General features: G+C 26.4%; 1 long non-coding RNA gene across 1 annotated transcript in view; it reads right to left on the bottom strand.

Moving 5' to 3' along the window:
* Nucleotides 1–6247: 6247 nt before the first annotated feature.
* LOC147801900 (uncharacterized) overlaps nt 6248–20216 on the bottom strand; it is a 38607-nt gene continuing 24638 nt past the window's right edge. Inside the window, exons 8-10 of the long non-coding RNA XR_015430609.1 lie at nt 14795–14899; nt 12325–12507; nt 6248–7193 (exon numbers count right to left, since the gene is read on the bottom strand). This is a non-coding gene — a long non-coding RNA (uncharacterized LOC147801900). The remainder of the gene's footprint in view (nt 7194–12324; nt 12508–14794; nt 14900–20216) is intronic.

Genomic DNA, 20216 nt, shown 5'->3' with positions numbered 1-20216 from the left:
ACATGGCTTTGGAGCAACAAAAAAGCAATTTTGGAGCAGCGAAATGAAGATTTGGAGCATATGTAATAAAAAGAATTAAAACAAGAATTTAATAACAAGAATTTTCAATTTTGTTCATTAATAACATGTCTTATTTTTTTCATTTTTATGAAGGTCCCTGCATTAAAAAATTAAGTTTCTATTTGGTATCTTCCAATGCTGTTAAATATTCTGCTCACCTCGACTTTTCCTCAGATAAGAGGATCTGTTCGCTTTCTATAATCGACATGTTTTTATTATTTAACCCGTTTTTAATATTTTTTTCAGCTGTGGCTAAGAGATCCTGAGAAGCCTTCAATTTTTTTTTTTTTGCAAATCAATTTCAGCAGCTTTCAATCTGCTTTCCTCAGTTTCAGTGTTTTCACATTCTTTTTTCTCAACCTCTAATTGAGCAGAATAATTTTTAAATGCTGCACAAGGCTCTTAATCATATTTTTGTCAACTTTAAAGTTATTTAAACCCCCTATTTTGTTGATATGTGACATAACTTGTCTCAATCCATTAATACTATGTGAATTTAAACTTGCCGTATTGTCAAGTAGCTTTTTGTTCACACTAAAACTTCTTTCAACATCGGCATTCCCATGTGGTATGCACAAAAGAGATTTAAAAAGCTTTGCTAAAAGAGGATATTTGATATTTCTCAAATTTTCTTTCTTCACAAAATAGTTTTTCCAAAACATATCAATTGGTGCATATTCATTTCAGTCAGAAGAATAACCTTCTGGTTTTCTATGTAACCTCGTTCATTCATCTAGTAACAAAGATGCCTTAATAGAAGTGTCTTCCATTCTCATTGCAGGATGCAACACTTTAAGATGGAACAGTAACCTATTTTCAAGAGGCAATGCTTTTAATAACTTTTTTGTACATGCCATAGACCTGGCACCTAAACACATAGAATTTTTTTCTGAAGAAGATAAGGATGTCATCACATTTTGGTATCTAGTCCAACATCTATTAAATTTGAATTTTGCCACATATCTGCGTTTTCTACATCCAATGATTTTAAGTCCTTTCCTGACAAACTAAGAAAAGCAGAACTCTTTAAAAAACGCCCTAACAATGCCTAACTAGAGACACCATTTCATCATACAGCAAGTGAATCAATGGTGTCTCAGTTTGGAAAAGACCTAAAAATTAATTTAATATAGCCAAAATATTTCTTTTTTTTTTTTTTTTTTTTTTAAAAAAAGAGCTTTTGGTAAAAGCAATTTAAATAAATTCAATATTGTGTGGCTCATACTATTTTTTTTATAAATAATTGCTTTATTTAATTCGGTAAAAGGTAATTCAAGACTCTAATTAGTTTAACTACTATTTAAGGGTATCGAGTGTATTTTTCTTTAAAATTTTAATAAATGTTATTGGTAATGGCATATTCAACAAAACATTAACAAGATAAATATTGATCATACTGAATTCATAAAAATATGTAAAGAATTAAGCAAATTAAGAAATCTTTAATAAATTTTTATTACAAATGTAAATTAGAGAATGGCCCCTCATAAATTTTTATTAAAATTGGTTACCTAGTACAGTATTTTATTAATGAAATAATTAAAAAAATTAAATAATTTTTAAATGCAAATTCAATGAGTATTGAAGGTAAAAAAATTTGTCAGAAGTAAATTATTATATTGTCCCTACCCTCATAATCATTCACAAATTTGTGACAATTAAATTTTTTTATATCAATTGTTTTTAATCAAAGATAATTTTTAAATCATTAAGAGATGAATTAAAGCATTTTTGAATGACAAATATGAAAAACATAAGATTTTTTGCTGCATTTAAAATATTGAAAGCCCCTCTCTTCATGCTTGCCTCTAAATATTATTAAGTTTTTTCCTTGAACAAATTAAGAGCACCGAAAATTTTGAAAGTAATAATACAATAAAAAATTGAATAAGAAAAAAACAGAAAAATATTATTTAAAAAAAATCAATGTTTAAATACAATATGCAATTAGTGGATGGTCCCTCAGATAAAAAAATTACGTTTAAGAAACTCAATTAATTTTTATCTTTATTAAATTAAATGAATAAAGGGGAGATGGAAATTTTTAGGTTATGAAGTTTTGTGATTCTTGACTGCTCTGAAACATGAAAATATGTACTTAGTGAATGGTCCCTCAAATTAATTCAAAGATCATGGTACTAATCTATAAATAGAATAGCGCAAGAAGGCCATGAGCTTGCCATTGACGAAGTTGATAGCACTTCAATAACAATGAAATTAACAAGAGAAATAAAATTTTCTCTTGCTTTAAAATTTTGTCAATGTTTAGTTGGTCCCCGAAAATTCGAGAGAAGTTTCGGTTCCATTTCAGAGAGTGGAAAATGAAGCCTGAAATTGAGAAGATCTTGCAAAATAAAGCAGAGTTGCACATGAAAGTGCAAGAATCTTTCCCACTGAATCCAGAGCAACCCACATGGCAGTAGCTGGGTTGCCGCAGAATTGTGACTTCACGATACCCAAGGAAAAATATCCTTTTTGGAGCAATTTAAGCCAACTACTTCAATTTGGAGTATGTAGGAGCAGATTTCCACAATTGGAGCGGATCAGCGCAGCACTTGCACCACTGCATATCATTTAGTTTCCCAGCTTGGACAGCAAATTCATCAGCGGACTTAGTAAGTTAATCTATGCAAAGCAATAAACTAAGGAGTTTCTAAGGACTACGTTGGAAATCTAAGTAGTTCCAAGTACTCCTTGGAGACTTTTTTATTTCCAAGGAGTTTCTAAGGAGTATAAGGAGTCTGTACGCACCCTGCATCCTACATTATGTTATTATCCAAATTGTCCATAATCTATTCTCCATTAATTTTTCTATTCTCCATATTCTATGCTATTATATTCTCTGTACTTATATTTCATTTAACATTCACACTATTAACTTAAAATAAAAATTCAAATAGACACAAGCAAATAGACCATTGAAACTGTGTATTAATTAGGTAGTAATATATTTTAGTTACTTGTTCATTGTACAAGTGATTATATTTTCTTAATTTCTAACCATGATTACAATAAAGTATCAATCAGGACAAGTTGGAACAGGAGCCAACTCTAGAAAAATGGATTTTTCAATTATAAAGTGAATAAAAGTAAAAATTATTATTCTAAAAGAAAATAAAGCTTCAGGGTTAAAAAAAAAAGATTTAACGAAACTAAAATCATGCGTCTTTTTTAAAAGAAAACTAATTATTATTTGCCTTTCAGTTAATATTATTTTTCCAGCAACACCATTTTCATTCTTTAGTAATAAAACATACCAAAGATGGAGAAAAGAAGTTTGTATACATATTTCACAAAAAAATATCTCAATAAATTTTTAGCAAGCTCAGAGGATAGAGCGTTCACCTTCCAATGAAGTAAACCGGGATCAAATCCTGGCAATGGCTGGTAGATATAAATTCCGCATTCGGCTTGCACCGACCACAATACTGACGCAAAATATACTGAGTGGTAGATGGATCATGGGATAGAGTCCCCTTGCCGTCAGGTTAAACGTGGGAGGTTTTACTCTCCATGTAACGCATATATGGGTTAGTATGCTTAATTAATATGGGTAATACCTATTATATGAATTTAAAAAAAATTTTATTTACAAAAATTTCAAGTTAATGGTAAATTTCAATATTATGTCTAGTGATGCTGAATACAGTTAATTTCCATTTGAATGGGATGAACTGCAAAAAAAAGGGTTTTGTTATGATTTTGTTTATTAATTTTGTCAGTATATACTGCTCAGTTTTGTTCACAATTTCATTGTATTGATCAGTACCGAGCTATTGCTTTTTCATTTTATTAATCCTGTTCAAAGAGAGGATATTCAGCTAGTTGAAAATAAAAAGATGTTGAATTACAGTTATCAAAATTATTTCGTTGAAAAATTAGTAAACTAACGTTTTTCGTTTCCCGAAACTCTGGCTTTTCCTCAAGTCAAAAGCAGGCTTTTGTTCAATACTAATCAGTATATTAGTCAAATAGCTTCTACTAGCCTACTATTGGATGTATTTTCTAACTTTCATGAAGTTTTTAATTAAATATATTAGCATTAAATTCTAACTTGAGATTCATTTAAACTAAAATGGTTGTAGTGATATAGTAGTAATAGCTTGTACAGTACAGAACCCGTTATCCGGAAATCAGAAAACCGGAAAACCAAAAAACCGGAACGAAATTCGATAAATTTTCCCGCCATTTAAAAAAAAAAAAAAGAAATTTTTCCTCATAAGATTTTAGGATTTTTCTTTCCTTTTTGAAAGATTTTCACCTTACCATCATTTTGGAAATAATCATTAGTGTATTACTTCATCGTTTTTTCTTCTTTTTAAGATTACTTCAAAAAAAAATTTTTTTTTAGTTGGGTTTAGCAAAAAAAAACAAAAAAAAAACAGCTTTTTGTAGCGATTCAGAAAACCGGAAAAATCAGTTATCCGGAATAGCGATGGTCCCGATCGTTCCGGATAATCGGTTCCCTACTGTATATTAAGTGAATTGAGTACGTTGGATATATAATACTATAAAATAGTTGCTTTCTCTATCATCTTCAAGAAAGGATAAATAAATGAGATACGTTTTCTTTTGAATATATTTTTCTTTTCATTTATTTATTTTTCAGTGGTAAGTAAGAGTACAGCATATGTGAAAAGTATAAAATAGGAAGAAAAAAAATGAATCACGTTTGATCTGAGAATTTAAAGCATGTCTACTTCTTTTCGTTCTTACACAATAGACAAAGAGTATTGGTAGCCAGTTTGACTCTATGATGGTGCAATCACGTAAGGTCCATGACCGTTACTAGTGGCAACATCCGGAGAAAAGGAGCAGCTAAAAATCTTGTTTGCTTAGTCAGCTGTAAAATAGAAGCATTTTTTTTTTTTTTTTGATAGAAAAATAGAAGTCATGTTAGCTTAAAATTCTGCAGTGGGTCAGAATCCAATCTAAGACTTCAATTATATTAATAACTGAGAACTGTGCTAGAAAATAAAGAGTTTAATTAATTTTACGAATTTAAAAAGTATACAATTATATTTAATATATATTGCAAAATCAATGACTGAAATGTTATCTTGTTACGGCACAGAGATATTCTTCAAAGTAAATGAGAATCTGCGTAAACCATTGTAGATACATCAGTCCTGGTAAACAAATCTCACAGAAAAGCTTTTAGCAGACAATGCTGTGAGACTGTTCCCCGGGACAAATATGAAATAGAATAAACTACATTGTGAATACTAATTACATTTTTAGATTAAAAACAAACTACATTTATTACAGAAAACTCCATATATGATCCAGGCAAAAGCTAGAAGAGAACAAGTTGCTTCAAATTACTATTGCAATTAAGATACCTTGTCAAGATTTCAACCAATGGTTAAGTATATAGTTAAAAGCACAACTCTCTTCAAATTGTGAATCTATTAAAAGATTGCTTACAGTAGTTTGAATCATCTTGAATCACAGAGTGAAAAAGGGACATTTAACGCAGATCATCGAAAAAAGATGATTTTTCTAAAACTAGTCTATTAAGATGTTTATTGAATTTGTTATTTAATTAACACATTACTATTCATTCTCAACATTAGTTTTATACAAATTCAATTACAGCTTTAAACACAGGAGAATGATCTCTTTGTGTAAACAACAATCTTTAAACACAATTTTTTTTTAAATTTATAAGATAGTTTTATAATATATAAAATAGTTTTAGTTTTAAATACATAAAACAGTTTAATATCTAAAATAATTTTTTTTGTACTTAGAATATTCTTAAAATAATAAAAACAGCAAGCATTCCGAGCTTATTTAGCAGAAAAACTTAACTTTAACTTACACTTTTTAAATTTAAGCAGTGACTAGATTACGGAAACAAAATGAATGATTAATGACCACAGCAAATCCATAAACAAATTGAACAATAATCAAATCAATAGAATAGATTAACATAATAGATAAATATGTCAAATCTAGGAACTTTTTTTTATACCATAAAATTAGAAATATTGTAATACTAGCAAAACACATACAAATAGTCGAAATCAAACAAACAAAAAATATAAGTGGTTTACTCATCTAAATCAATAATATAGTTTAAAATAAAAACAATTACAATAATTAGACTGAATAATAGTATAACAATAAGATAAATAAAATATAAAATTACTAACAGTAATTTTATATTTACTCAGTAATTTTATAGTAATAGTAATTTTACTATAGTAATAGTCAAATTACTATTACTATAAAATTACAGATATAACACTAAGACAAATAAAATATTAAAAAAAAGAACTGAAGATTAAGAGTATAAATTGGAATTTCTCTGATATGAAGAATCTAGAGAAAGTGTGTCACAGTGTGTAGCCAGATTTGTCAACCAAAAATAATCATCTTTTAAGCACTCACAAAAATATTTTAATCACTTTCCAAAAAAAAAAAATCATAATTAGGTTCTATGCAGAAATAAAATGTTTTTTTTTCTCTACTGTTTAAAGTTCTAAATTTATAAACATAAAATCAATAAAATTCAGAAACTTTTTCAAAAACTGTACATAATCATCATAAAATAATTAGTTTCTGATAAATGTTGCAAAGAAAATTGTGAAAATCATGCATTTTTTGTAATTTAGAACGACTATCGACACGGCAAAGAAAAAAATCTTGATTTAAAAGATAGAAAATTAAGCACTTTTTACAAACTACGAATAAAAAAGCACCTTTAAGGGCTTTTAAAAAATGTAAATAAAAAAGAAGCACCTTTAAGCGCTCTTTAAAAACGCAACGCACCCTGTGTGTAAAACATCAACTTTGGAAAGTGGAGCAAAAGACAGAAGAATCTGCAAGCAAAATATGTTTTCCAACAACAAACCATTTTTTTAATACCTTAGCAGAGGAAAAATAATGTTCTTTATTTACTACTAATCACAGCACATTATTAAAATATATAATTTTAAGCATTTATTTTCAAATTGTCCCTTCTTCCACTAAGTTCTTCAACTCATAATAAGTTATTAAAAAATGTAACAAGAGTAGTTAAACGTTTATTTGCCCTTGAATCACAACAACAGCATTGCCACTGATAAGGACTCTGTCATCAACATGCTTCATTTATAAGTCACCATCCTGAGCAGAACATCGTGGAGCTATAAGAAAGAAAAAAAAACATTTGAGTGAACCTAGAACATTTATTCTATAAATTTCACATTTTTATGCCAATTTTTTTTCCTCCTTAACATTGTCAGGGAGAAATTTCAGTAGATTTTAGAAAATAATATAAATTTCATGATAATTGTTGCACTAAATATTTTACACTTGGGGAATTTTAGGGATTGTTAAAGTCATTAAAATAGAAAAACTGCAATAGTTTCCAGTTATGATTGACATTAAACATACTTGAAATCTAATGTATTACGTTTACTCACAATTTCAAATAGTAATAGGCATTTAATTCATCAAAGATAGTTAAAAGATTTAATTTAAAAGAGAGTTCTGAATAAAAATAAACCAAACATTTTAGAACAAAAAAAGTTTTTAACTGATTTCTATGAATGAGATTCATTTCATTATGTATTGGTAATACTTATTTAAATATTTAAGCGATAATCTGTTCAAAAATTCTATTTCAGCAGAGATTTTTTTAGGAAACTTACTCGATTTCAAGGATTTTTCTAAAATGTACAAAAACCAAGACAATTTTAATTAAACCAGTAGACCAGGAGAAACGGGCAAAATCCAATAGAGTTGGCAGCTACGCATTAGATATCCATCTAATATTAGTTTGAATTCTTATGTCGAAGAGTTTTTTGTTATCTTTAACTTTTTTTAAATAAAAAATGAATTTTTTCGTACAAATCACAAGATAAGTTTATAGTAAACCAATTATTGTCTATTTAGTGCATAATTAATTTTATCTTACATTTAAAAATAAAATTATCATTGTTGTATTTTTACTTATAATCAACTATCATTACATATTTATTATCATTACATTATACATTATCATTACATATTTAATAATAGTTATTCTTATGTTTCATGATTCTACCTTTTAGAGTCAGATTTTAGAATATATTTTTCTACTTTTTAGAACACATATTTAGTTCTGAACTTGTTATCGGGAAAACTCGTAAGTGTCCTTTCAACTTGGAGATACCTAGAGTATACTGTATATAAATTTTAAGCTACTATTTCTTATAAAAAAAAACATTCTGACTTGCAGTTAAAAAAAATAATGTAAGTGCTTGCGAACAACAACTGCTAATGTTTGATAACACGATAAGAAGTGTACCAGTTCCAGGAAAAAAAATTTGCTTACATTTTTTTTAATAGATATTATTCAATATGTATAAATGTTATGCATAGTATTTTACATTCATGTGATCATTAAAATATAAAAAGCATCAGAAATGTTTCGATTTGTAGGATAAAATGTTTGTGCATGCTTTTCTGAAGCATTACATATAGAATAATATTGAGTTTAAAAAAAAAAAATTATACAAGTATTGTTATTTTTCTATTCTGCACAGGGATAATTTGGTGGTAAAAATTCAACTTAGTCCAAAAATAGATTTACAGGGTTAGTCACTCAAATCTGGAGAAAAAAAATTCCTGTACTTTCCATGTATATATTATACACAATAGATTAAGAGAAATCACACAATTATTTTGCTCTTGAGTGACCTAAATTAGGCTAACTATACTAGTTTTTAATGCTCAAAAAACTTAAAGAAATAAGGAAGAGCTTAACATACTTCAAACATATAATGCTATAGTAAATAAAATAAGTTAGTGTAGATGAAATATCATCTTTAAATATCTCATAGATTGTGCATTGAGTGGTCACCACTAGTTTAAAAGACTTAAATAAGAAATATAATCCCTTGCATTTCCCCAGTTTGTGACAAAAAACTTAAAATTCTCAGCATTTTTTCCCTGTGGTTTTAGGTGATTTCCAGGTATTTTTTCAGGTTTCCCCTGTAGAGTGGAAACCCTGAATTAGAATATTATGTGACAGTTTTGAATTATAGAAAAAAAAAGTCATTCTCAGAATAAAAATGTCATGCAAAGACAAGTAAAGAAACATTACCTCAGAATAATTTCTCCTAAAAGAAAAAAAAAATTTTTTTGAGCAAATTTAGGGAATTATTATGAATAATTCCCTAATGTAATAAATGTAATTTGTGTTTCGCCTTTCCTAAAAATTGACAATTGTGACACTCAAGCTAGGATTTTGTTGTGATTTAGGTGATAAAAATGCATCAATTTAGAAAAAGTCTTGTAGCTATTAGATAGCTATTTAATAATGACAGGGGTGATTGCGAGCCAAACTCAAAAATTCTGAAAATTTCTTGAGTAAAATCACAAATGACGCATTTCAAAAAATTAATGTCTTTATAAATTCATATTGATATTTTCTAACATGAAATTTTAAATAAATTATATGCACCATAATTTAAATGAATAATTATGTATAAGTTTACTTTTATCTCTGATCACATTTATCATTCTGCCAGAAAAAATATATTTACAACTGAAAGAGATGCAAAGTATAAATTCTAGTTCTAATATCTGTAAATAAAATGTACAAGAATTTTTATACATAAATTTGATCGATGATTTATTGAAACTTCTTGACCTTGAATTTCCGGATTACGGTTAGCGAAAAATCCAGAATTTCTCCGAAGCACAATCATCTTGGTAATTATATCTTTTCACTGCAACCAAAGTGTAGCTTTCTCCCTTTGACAAATTTAAAATAGTACAAAAAGGTCTCCTTCAATCATGGGAGACAAAAGAAAAAACAAAATACAATAATTCATGAAAAAAAACAAAAAACAATTTTCAGTAAAATTTGAAAAATTCCTCATTCTCCCAAAATATCAGGGTATGCATTGAATTGAATATTCAAATATAAAATAAATTGAAAAACCATATGAAAAATTACTTATTGTAGGGGTGCCCAAGTTTTTTAAGTAAGTGCCATTTGCATGGCAGGTAGATTAACACAGGGTTGCACGCATATTTAGTCAAGTTAATTGCAAATATAATGATTTTAATCTAAACATTATGAAGCACTAAATAGTTTTATCAGTAAACTTAATAACATATTTGCAGAAAATTAAATACTTTTAACTATTTTAATTTATTTAAAACTAAAAAAAACTAATACTTTTTTTAAAAAACTTTTTCCATTTTTCACAAAAATTAATTTGCTAAATATATATGCATACATAAATATTGGAAGAGGAAATATAAATTCTAACCAAACAGAAGCTTAAAGAATGATAGATCAAAAAATATATGCATTTTATAGAGTAATATAAATTTGAATTAAATATTTTAATTAAAGAAAATTCATAATGTTTAAGCAAAAACCAAATCAAAAGAAATTTTTTTATTGCAGTCAGACGCTCCTGTGGGCCGCACATCTACAGTCAGCAGACCACAGCTGGTGCACCCCAATAATTAGACTAAAGAAAAATAATTCTACAAATACAGTTCTGCTGTAGAATTTTAGACCAATATGGAGCAAGCACTGAATGAGCAGAACCTGAGAAGTAATTTAATAAAATAATTATTAATAATAAAAGGTCAAAACATTTGATAAAAACATGAAAATATGATTAAATTTTTCTTTACTTTTAACTAAAACAAGTATTACCATAGAATTTAAATTAAACTGAACTTGAACTGGAGACAACATAGAAGCAACAGAGTTTCCAATTATACAATGAAAAAAGGTAATATTCTTTAACATTTAAAGTTATTGTCAACAATTTAAGATTAAAAAAAGATATCTTAAATTGAAAAAATTACAACCAGGGCTCAAAACTAATGAGTGCCCGCGATTGCTAAATTTTAAATCAGACCATCATAGAATAAATAATCCATGGCCTCCTTGACCAGCAATCATTGTTAACGAATGGTAAGCTGTTTTAGTTATATAATTTTAAATAATAAAAAACAGCATATAGCACAAAATAGAATATTTCTTCATAATTAGGAATGAAGTTCCATCTGACAATTTCATATTCTATTATTGCCCATATTCTATTATTGACCATATTCTACATTATATCATTATCCTAATTGTCTATAATCTATTCTCCATTAATTTTTCTATTCTCCATATTCCATGCTTTTATATTCTCTGTACTTATATTTCATTTAACATTCACTCTATCAACTTAAAATGCAAATTCAAATAGAGACAAGCAAATAGACCATTGAAACTGTGTATGAATTACGTAGTAATATATTTTAGTTACTTGTTTATTGTACCAGTGATTATATTTTCTTAATTTCTAACCATGATTACAATAAAGTATCAATCAGAACAAGTTGGAACTGGAGCCAACTCTAGAACAATGGATTTTTCAATTATAAAGTGAATAAAAGTAAAAATTATTATTCTAAAAGAAAATAAAGCTTCAGGGTTAAAAAAAAAATAGAATTAACGAAACTAAAATCCTGCATCTTACACTCATATTATTTCAAAAAAGGAATTTGAGAAAATCAACTACACTGGGTTAAGCTTAAACAGCATTGCATACTCATACAAAAACGAAACAAACAAAGGACATAAAAAAGGAAATGAAAAAACTTTAATAGCTTCTGTGACTACTCATTTTATAATAAATCCAAGTCGTAATCGAAGCAATCATATATATTACGCAACTAAAAATAACAATAATGACCAGAAATGAAAACAATGGCTCTCACAGCAAAAATTAGCAGAAAATTTAATAATTTACACTATTACAGAAAAAAAAACAACCTTATATAATGGACTCTCATCTACTCTCTTACTTTCTCAAACATTTAATTCAGTGTGTTATGAACATAGCCACCCATTCTCAAGACCCACCAGACTAAATGAGGAAACCAAAATATTTTTTTAAAAGGAATAAATGCTAAGTGTCCAAAAAAGAAATTCAAAAATAAAAGTGAAAGACATAAAAAAATTACGGTCGACAAGAGACAAAACAGAGATGGGACTTTATCGGATTTATCTAAAGGCTGGTAACAAGAGTATTAAAACGATTTAAATTTTTCTTACTTCATATTTAAAGGTAATAAAGTTTTTTGTTTTTCATAATGAAATATATTTTTTACCATCTGTCACTTGAGATTTTTTATTTTAAAAGAAAAATAGATCAACTGAGGCCTGGCTATATATAGCATCAAAAAAACAAAAATTTCAAAACCTCAACTTTTTGTTTCATTTTGCATAATTATAAATTTAACATCAAATAATTAAGATAAGATAAATACCAGTAATTGGGTCCTCAGCTACTCCCAACCAGGGTGCAAAGTAACGGGATATAAAGTCACACTGATTTCCAGCATCATCTTTGCAATCGAATTTGTCTCTTGCTAGTCACTATCACCCCAACTACCTCTGAAGATGTAGACAATAATTCATTTTCATTATTTTTGAATGATTCAAACTCTTGCCTGAAAATTTAAGTACAACAGTAAATTGTAACAGAATCATAAAAACTTACAGAGAATATCAAAATAAGTATTTTTAGAATGTTTTTTCTGAATTTCTAGAACATTAGTAAATTGTAATTTTTCTTAAGATTCTATGAAAATTGCTTAAATCAAACTACTTTTTAAAAATATTGATATCAAAATTTTTACTTTAATAATTTGATTTCTATTTTATTTTTCTTGAAAAAATAGAATAATATGGTATAAAAAAATTCATACCACATAATTAAAAAAATTTTCATCTGCAATTAAATAAGAAAAAGTAATAGATTACAAACATTTTTTTTCAAGGAATTATGTTTGAGTAAACAGGTTTTATGAGTGAGTGCAATTTTTTTTAAAAATTTTCCTAAGTATTTTTGAAAATATGATTAAAAACACAAAAAGTGAAATTAACATTAAGGAGTCGAAACTTTGGAACGCTCCCCTGATCAAATTATGGGGACCATATTTTCCAGACAGGGTTGCCACTCAAATCAGGAAGAAAAAAAATTTCTGTGTTTTCCCTGTACATATACGCAATATATTAAGAGGAAACACAATTACTGTGCTCTTGTGTGAGCTATATTAGGCAAACTACATTTATTAGTTTTAATTGCTGGTAAAACAGCTGAGCATACTTAAATAATGCTATAGTAAATGAAATAGTTTAGTATAGCTGAAATATCATGGTTAAATATCTCATACATTACGCTTTGAGTGGTCACTATTTTTTAAAAGATAAAAATAAGAAACAAAATTCCCTGTATTTTCCCAGTTTGTAAAGAAAAAATAAAAATTCCCTGTTATTTTAGGTGATTTTTACATTTCCTGTATTTTCCAGGTTTTCCCTGTTTTTACTGTTGAGTGGCGGCCCTACCAGATTGCGGCTACCCCCTATATTTGGAAAGTTAAGAATGAAAAGATGCAAAAAAACACATATGTTAATGCAGAGAAAATACATATTTCTGTTTGATTTCATAACTTAATTAATGATTAGCACTTAATAATTAGCATATTTGAGGTCACCATTTAGATTGACACTTAAAAAATGAAAATTTGATCATTAGAATGAAAGTTATTTAGCGTGATATCTTTTTTTGCGCACTGTACACAGAAGATATTTAAAAGATGGTAATTTTAATGCACAAAAGTAACATTCACAAAATTTAAAGAGATATAAAAATTTTTATACAATATTTTTTTCTTATGAACACAGAAAAGAATATAGATATTGAAAAAATTATATAATTACTTCCTTTTCATATTTTATGAGTCGTCACGGCATTAAAAGAAAGAGAGAAAGAAAAAAAGGATTTTAAAAGCTGTGAAATGAACCGATTCCCTTAAGAAGGGGTTAATTAAATGTATGTTGTGTGATTCAAGTATTGCAATAAATAATATTCATGGATGCCACTCTGAAAAACTTTCAAGACTGAACTTATTTTTTGACCAATTAACACAGTCTGTTATTAAACAGAATATTTAAAAAAGCCTTCACTTATCATGAGAGTGGTCGATTCATTATATCATTGAGTTGATTATTTTTCCTTCTCTATTTTATTGATTTAATTTTTAAAGCAAACATACCAAAAATAACAGCTACACTTTTTATATCTCTTCACGCCAATTGCTAAATTTCTGACTCTTTCCTGGAGCCATTCATACCTCTATTTTTCACTGCATCATTAAAGTTGCTCCCAGATAATGTATTAAAAAATCATTTTAATTTAACTAAGCATCTCAAAATATCGAGAAAAACAATTTAAACTCAAGCAGATCCAGATTTAACAATGCAAATTTTATTTACACAAGTTCAGTCAATAACACTCAATATAAAAATAACACTATTCTACAAAAAAAAATTAATTTTTTAAAATATATTTTAACTAAAAATTGTTTTCAAATTTTCGTTTAAAAAAAATTTTTTTTTTTTGAAAGCTTTAATTCAAGAAAAAAATAAAATGGAAATATATATTAAATGGAGGACTGAATTCAATCCTCATTATGAGAATCAGCATTGTAACAAATTTAAATTTCAGATTAGCAGAATCCCGATAAATTTTAGACAGAATATAAATTATTGATTTGCGGAAGTCCGCGATTTAACGGAAAATCACATGCATCATTAAATATAAAATAGTACAAGTAAAATAAACAGTTTACAAAACCAATGCGAAAATAACAGCAATAAAGGCAATACCTTAAAATAAATATAATTAATAACATAATGGAGTAGTAATTAAACAATACTTATTAATTTCATTACACATTCTAATCAATAGTTTTTAAGATTCCCATTACACATTCTAATCAATAGTTTTTAAGATTCCGATAAAACAACATCTTCAACTGGTAATGAGCCGACAACAGCCTGAAAATGAAATAAAATTAATATAAATAATATAATACAATTCATAGAGCAATTCATAAGCAAATTAAATAAATGTTTGAATTACATTGAATAATTTATCAAACTTCCCTTTCACCTAAAATAAACAATAATAAAAATTTATAACATTAAAAAATGTCAAAACCATTTAAAGAAAATATTTTGAAATAAATATAAGTTCACATAATAATATGTCATTTCATACCTGCTAACATTGGAGAAATAAAATAACGGAGATTTTACTAGAGACATTTTTTAGGCTACGCATAAAGTTTTGATACATCATGCATAGTTTGGTAAGTCAGAAAGAGAAATTTAAAATTGGAAATAACATAAGCACTTATATTTAGCGAAGTAAAAAATATGTAAATCTTGATCAAAATCTAAAGGAGATCTCTAAAGAAAGCAATCTAAATCTAAAGAATATAAATTAAGAAGAATCTCTTAATCTAAATACTTTTTATAAACTACTATTTATAATTACTTAAAACTATTTTATAACCATTGTTAATGAGCCAATCCAATTTTGGGTTTACGGCTACTAATGTTCAACTCTGTAGCCTTGTAAATTTGAACTTATTTCAGATGACAAGGGAATTCCTTGATCAATCAAGTATAGGGAGAAATTAGCCTTCATTAAGTATTTTCTGTTGGAACTAGCCAGCATTTGCATTACATGGAGAGAAAAACCACGAAAACTTCCCACCGTTAGCCTGATTGCAAGGGGTACTTAAATTATTAACTCTAAACATAGCGCATGACTGGCAATAGCACTATCTGTTGAGGAAGAAGAGAAGTATATTTGCCATCAGTGGATATTTTACTGCCAATTTTTTTTTAATTTCTTCAACCAATTTGAGAATATCGATGTAAACAGGAGATAGTCGAAAAATACAGGAGTCTTCGTAAAAAAAAACACAGGATACTTGGCAGGTATGTAATTTTATATTCCTTTCTAAATCCATTTTTTTAATTTAAACAAAAAAAAGTAATGTTAATATTCATATAAAAAGATTAAAACTACAACAAAATATCCTGCAGTTTTAGTAGAAATCATATTAAATCTATACACAATATAGAATTGAGAATAGAATTGAAAAAATGTACTGTAGTGCTTTTTTTATAGCCAGAGGAAACATTTCTATGCGTTTCACATTCCAATCAAAGTAAAATTTACAGTAATGCAACATTTTCAAAAATTACTACAGGGTAATTTTTTGAAAATGTTGCATTTTTTCTCATTTGATTATACAAGTATCAAAATTAACAAAACAATTGAAAATTATTTTTAAAATTTTAACCAAAGTCATTAGACTTAAAAATAATTATTAATAAAATCTAGCAGGCTTACCTGGAATAAAAATTAGAATGAATATAATAAATAAAACAAATAAGATATTTCCCTAAATATTTCAGTAACTATTTTTAGACTATGTGATATTTTAAATTTCCACCTGGTTACATGAAAAATTACATTACAAGAAAAAAATTACACATAAACAATTTTTTCACATTGAGTAAGAATTTTTCACAATCATTTTTAGCATTAAAAATTTATGATATTTATATGGTTAAAAACAAAAAAAAGTTTTACTTATATGACTTACAGGAAAGATATTTTCCCCATTAACTTTAATAGAAATATATTTCAATTCTTATAGTTATTTAAACTCTAAAAAAAAAGAAAAAAAATTTAATGTTTTATTTTTAAACATAAAAATCTTATAAAGCACTTTAGGAAACGGAAAAGTTATACAAAACATATTTTAATTTTAAATTTAATAAAATTAATATATTTTTACAAATTAAAATAATATATTTTTACAAATTAAAATAATATATTTTTACAAATTAAAATAATATATTTTTACAAATTAAAATAATATATTTTTACAAATTAAAATAATATATTTTTACAAATTAAAATAATACATTTAACTTCCTTCATTTAAAGCCTGCACATTTATATATAAAACATGTACAAAATATTTATTATATATGCTCTTCCCTTAAAAAAATTTTTATAGACATCTGCACAATTTTGCTAAAGACAGAAAGGTACGCATGACACACACTAAAATGGCACTTAAAATCAAGAAGACTCTCTAAAAATAGAGGAAAAGTGGTTTAATTTATTTTCATCCATGAGATGAAAATAAATGAAAGCTAGTCAGTAGACTAGTTTAAAAAGAATAACTTACTGACGTAAAATTATAGGTAGGCAAATCAATTCATATCTTGTTATTATTTAGGCATTTAGCTTTCAAAATACCACTAAGAGTTTCAAATTATATAATTTCTGATTTGTTATCTATGGGAATAAAATATAAAACTAAAAATCGCAAAATAAATTAATACACTATTAACAGCAACAAACAAAAAAACACTTTACATTTTTAACCTATGACAAAAGTTGAAACTTTATTAAATTTTAGTCAAATTAAATACAAAACCAAATTTCAATTTGATATATTAATGAAATGGAATTTTGGTTGTCTGAGTCCTAATTATCCACAAAGAAGGTAAGTGGCAAGGCATAATACCCAACATTTCTAAATAAATAATGTGCAAGATTTTCATACAACAAAAAGAAAACTATTTTTTAAAAAAATCTAAACACATTTTAATATTAAGCATAGATAATTTTTATTCAGGTAATAAAAACATTTTTAGTAAGTTGTTCATTCTTAGATATAAAAAGTTTTCTTTCAATTAAAAAAGACTTTTTAACAAATATTTCTTGTTTAGAGATTTTTTTTAAAAAAATAGGGAGACATCTAAACTTTTCAATAGTTCAAAAGAGAATAAAAAATAGGGTAAGCCTGCACCAATAGGAGCTCATTCCCCTTTGTAGATTGACTTTACGTATCATCATAATTATATTGTATCAACATAATTATAATTTTGATTCCCAATTAAGCTTTCTCACTCAATAGTGTAATATATAAATAAAATAAAATAAGTAAAATGAAAAATAATAATCAGTAATGGATAAATAGATTTATAAATAAATAAATGATAATAACCTAATACTTTTAATCCTTAGCTATAAAATAAAAGCAATTTTTCAATTAAGTCATCAAAAAAATTGTAAAAAATATTAAATTGCTAAAAACATTGAACAAATAATCAGTATTTAATTGAAATTAAAACATATTCAGTCAAGAAACTTTCTTAAAAATAGAAGGAAGAAAAAAAAATGAAAATGCAGTATGTAAAGATCTTTTATTTATAAAAAAAAGGAAAGAAAAATAATCATAAACAAGATGGATAAATAGAAAAATATTAATTAAGATGATGAAATTTTGAAATTAATAAAAAAATTTCATAAGTTAATTGAAATTAAACAAAAATTATAATGAGCTAAATTTAAAAAATATATATAATAAAAGAAAGATTTATTAATGTCATCAAAATAACTAATATAAAACAAAATTGATGACTATAACAAAGAAAAGAAAATAATAAAATAAAAGATCAATTTATAAATCAAATTAAATAAAAACGACACTTATAAATTGCCAAACAGAATTGTTTGTTAAAAGAAGCGCTTACCTAAATATTAAATCCTGGGACAAAGCAAGATATGATGAGATCAATTCTTAATCATAAAATTCACGAATAAATAGGACTAATTTATTGATTGCGAAGGGAAAAACATTGGGGTAAAGTATCACCACAAAAAAGAGAAAGCTGCCATCTGCTTCATGTCTCTTCTGAACAATAAATAATGCTCTTCTCTTCTTAATAATAAAGTATGCTGATGCATAAACAATATTCTGCTTTTATTTTTTTATAAAAGCAGATGAATTTTAAAGAAAGCAAATGCAATAAAATAAGCATACATTGCCAACATTGGAGAAATAAAGTAATGGAGATTTTACTAGCAACATTATTCAGACTATGTGTATAGTTTTGATACATCAATCATAAACATGTAAGTGAAAAAGAGAATTGGAAATGAAATAATCACCTACATTTAATGCAATAAAAATATGTACATAAATCTCGGACTAAAGAAGATTTTTTAAACCATTATTAATCATTATTTCTTATACAATAAGAGCTCAATATCAAAATAGTTTTCATAATTTTTAATAAGCTTTATTTTACAGAATTTTTACATGTTTATATTTCGAACATAAGTAGCTAATTTGCTCGGACTAGGAAATTTTCATTAAAGTTCTGTTCATAACAGTTACCAGAAAGATTAGTTTTTATAAAAAGCAAGCTTACAAGCTTTTTATCAGAAAGTGATAAGTGAAACTGGGAAAATTTCCCTAACATAACATCCCTAACATAATATCTGTAATATTTTGGAGCTGTTTTCATACAGTTCGTTTTCTAGTTGCCTATCTAATTGTCATACACAATGAATAATTCTGAAAACCGAAATATCAATTTTTTGTTGACGATCAGTAACAATACAATGCAAACACAAACAAAGTTGTAACAAGATTCCCATAAGTAAATAACACATTCGTTATCAGATAAAAAACAATTCACTGAATAAACAACTCGCATCAGCATTCTCCCAACATACGGTTTAACGGGCGAAGCAGTGCAAGAACTGCAAAACTGGCTATAGCGCCATCTGCTGAGGAATAAGAGAAGTGATTTTATGATTGGTGGATATTAATTGCAAAATTTTTTTAAAAATCTCTTCAAAAAATACAGAGAAATTTTACAATATACGGGTGAACGTGAAATAGTCATAAAATACAGGGAGTTTTCGTTAAAAAAAAACAGGAAACTTGACAGGTATGAATAAGCATTAAAGATGGTAAAAACCTTTTTTTTTTGTAATAATAATGTATTGTCCAAAATAATAAAACAATAATTTGTTACAATGAATAAAGGAAATTAAGAAACAAAAGTGGAATGAAAAAAATACTTTTAAGACAGAAATTTTAAGTTCCCTAACTCAGACATCCATTCGACAACATTCCAGAAACGCTTAAGAATAATAGAATCTCAAGCACACATCTAATGAAGATGGGACCAGAAAAATCAACAAAAATTTTTCTAATCAACAGAAGAGTGAAATTCTGTAATTTGATAAATTTGATATAATATTTGTATAATCTGTAATTTGATAGTGTCAAATTCTCTGAGAATTCCTAGATTTAGGGTAAAATTAAATTTTTCAAATTGTGCTTTCCCGATATTCTCAGTACGTACAAACACTGATATTTCTATAAGAAAAAATGCATTTTAAAAAAACAAATATATATACATATATATAAATAAATATACATACATATATATTTGCAACTACATAAACCATATATAAATTTAA

The sequence above is a fragment of the Parasteatoda tepidariorum genome, chromosome 11 (genome assembly GCF_982258835.1).
Source record: "Parasteatoda tepidariorum strain Cologne lab strain chromosome 11, Ptep-v5.0, whole genome shotgun sequence".
Lineage (NCBI taxonomy): Eukaryota > Metazoa > Arthropoda > Arachnida > Araneae > Theridiidae > Parasteatoda > Parasteatoda tepidariorum.
This window is presented reverse-complemented; position numbering and strand designations above follow the sequence as displayed.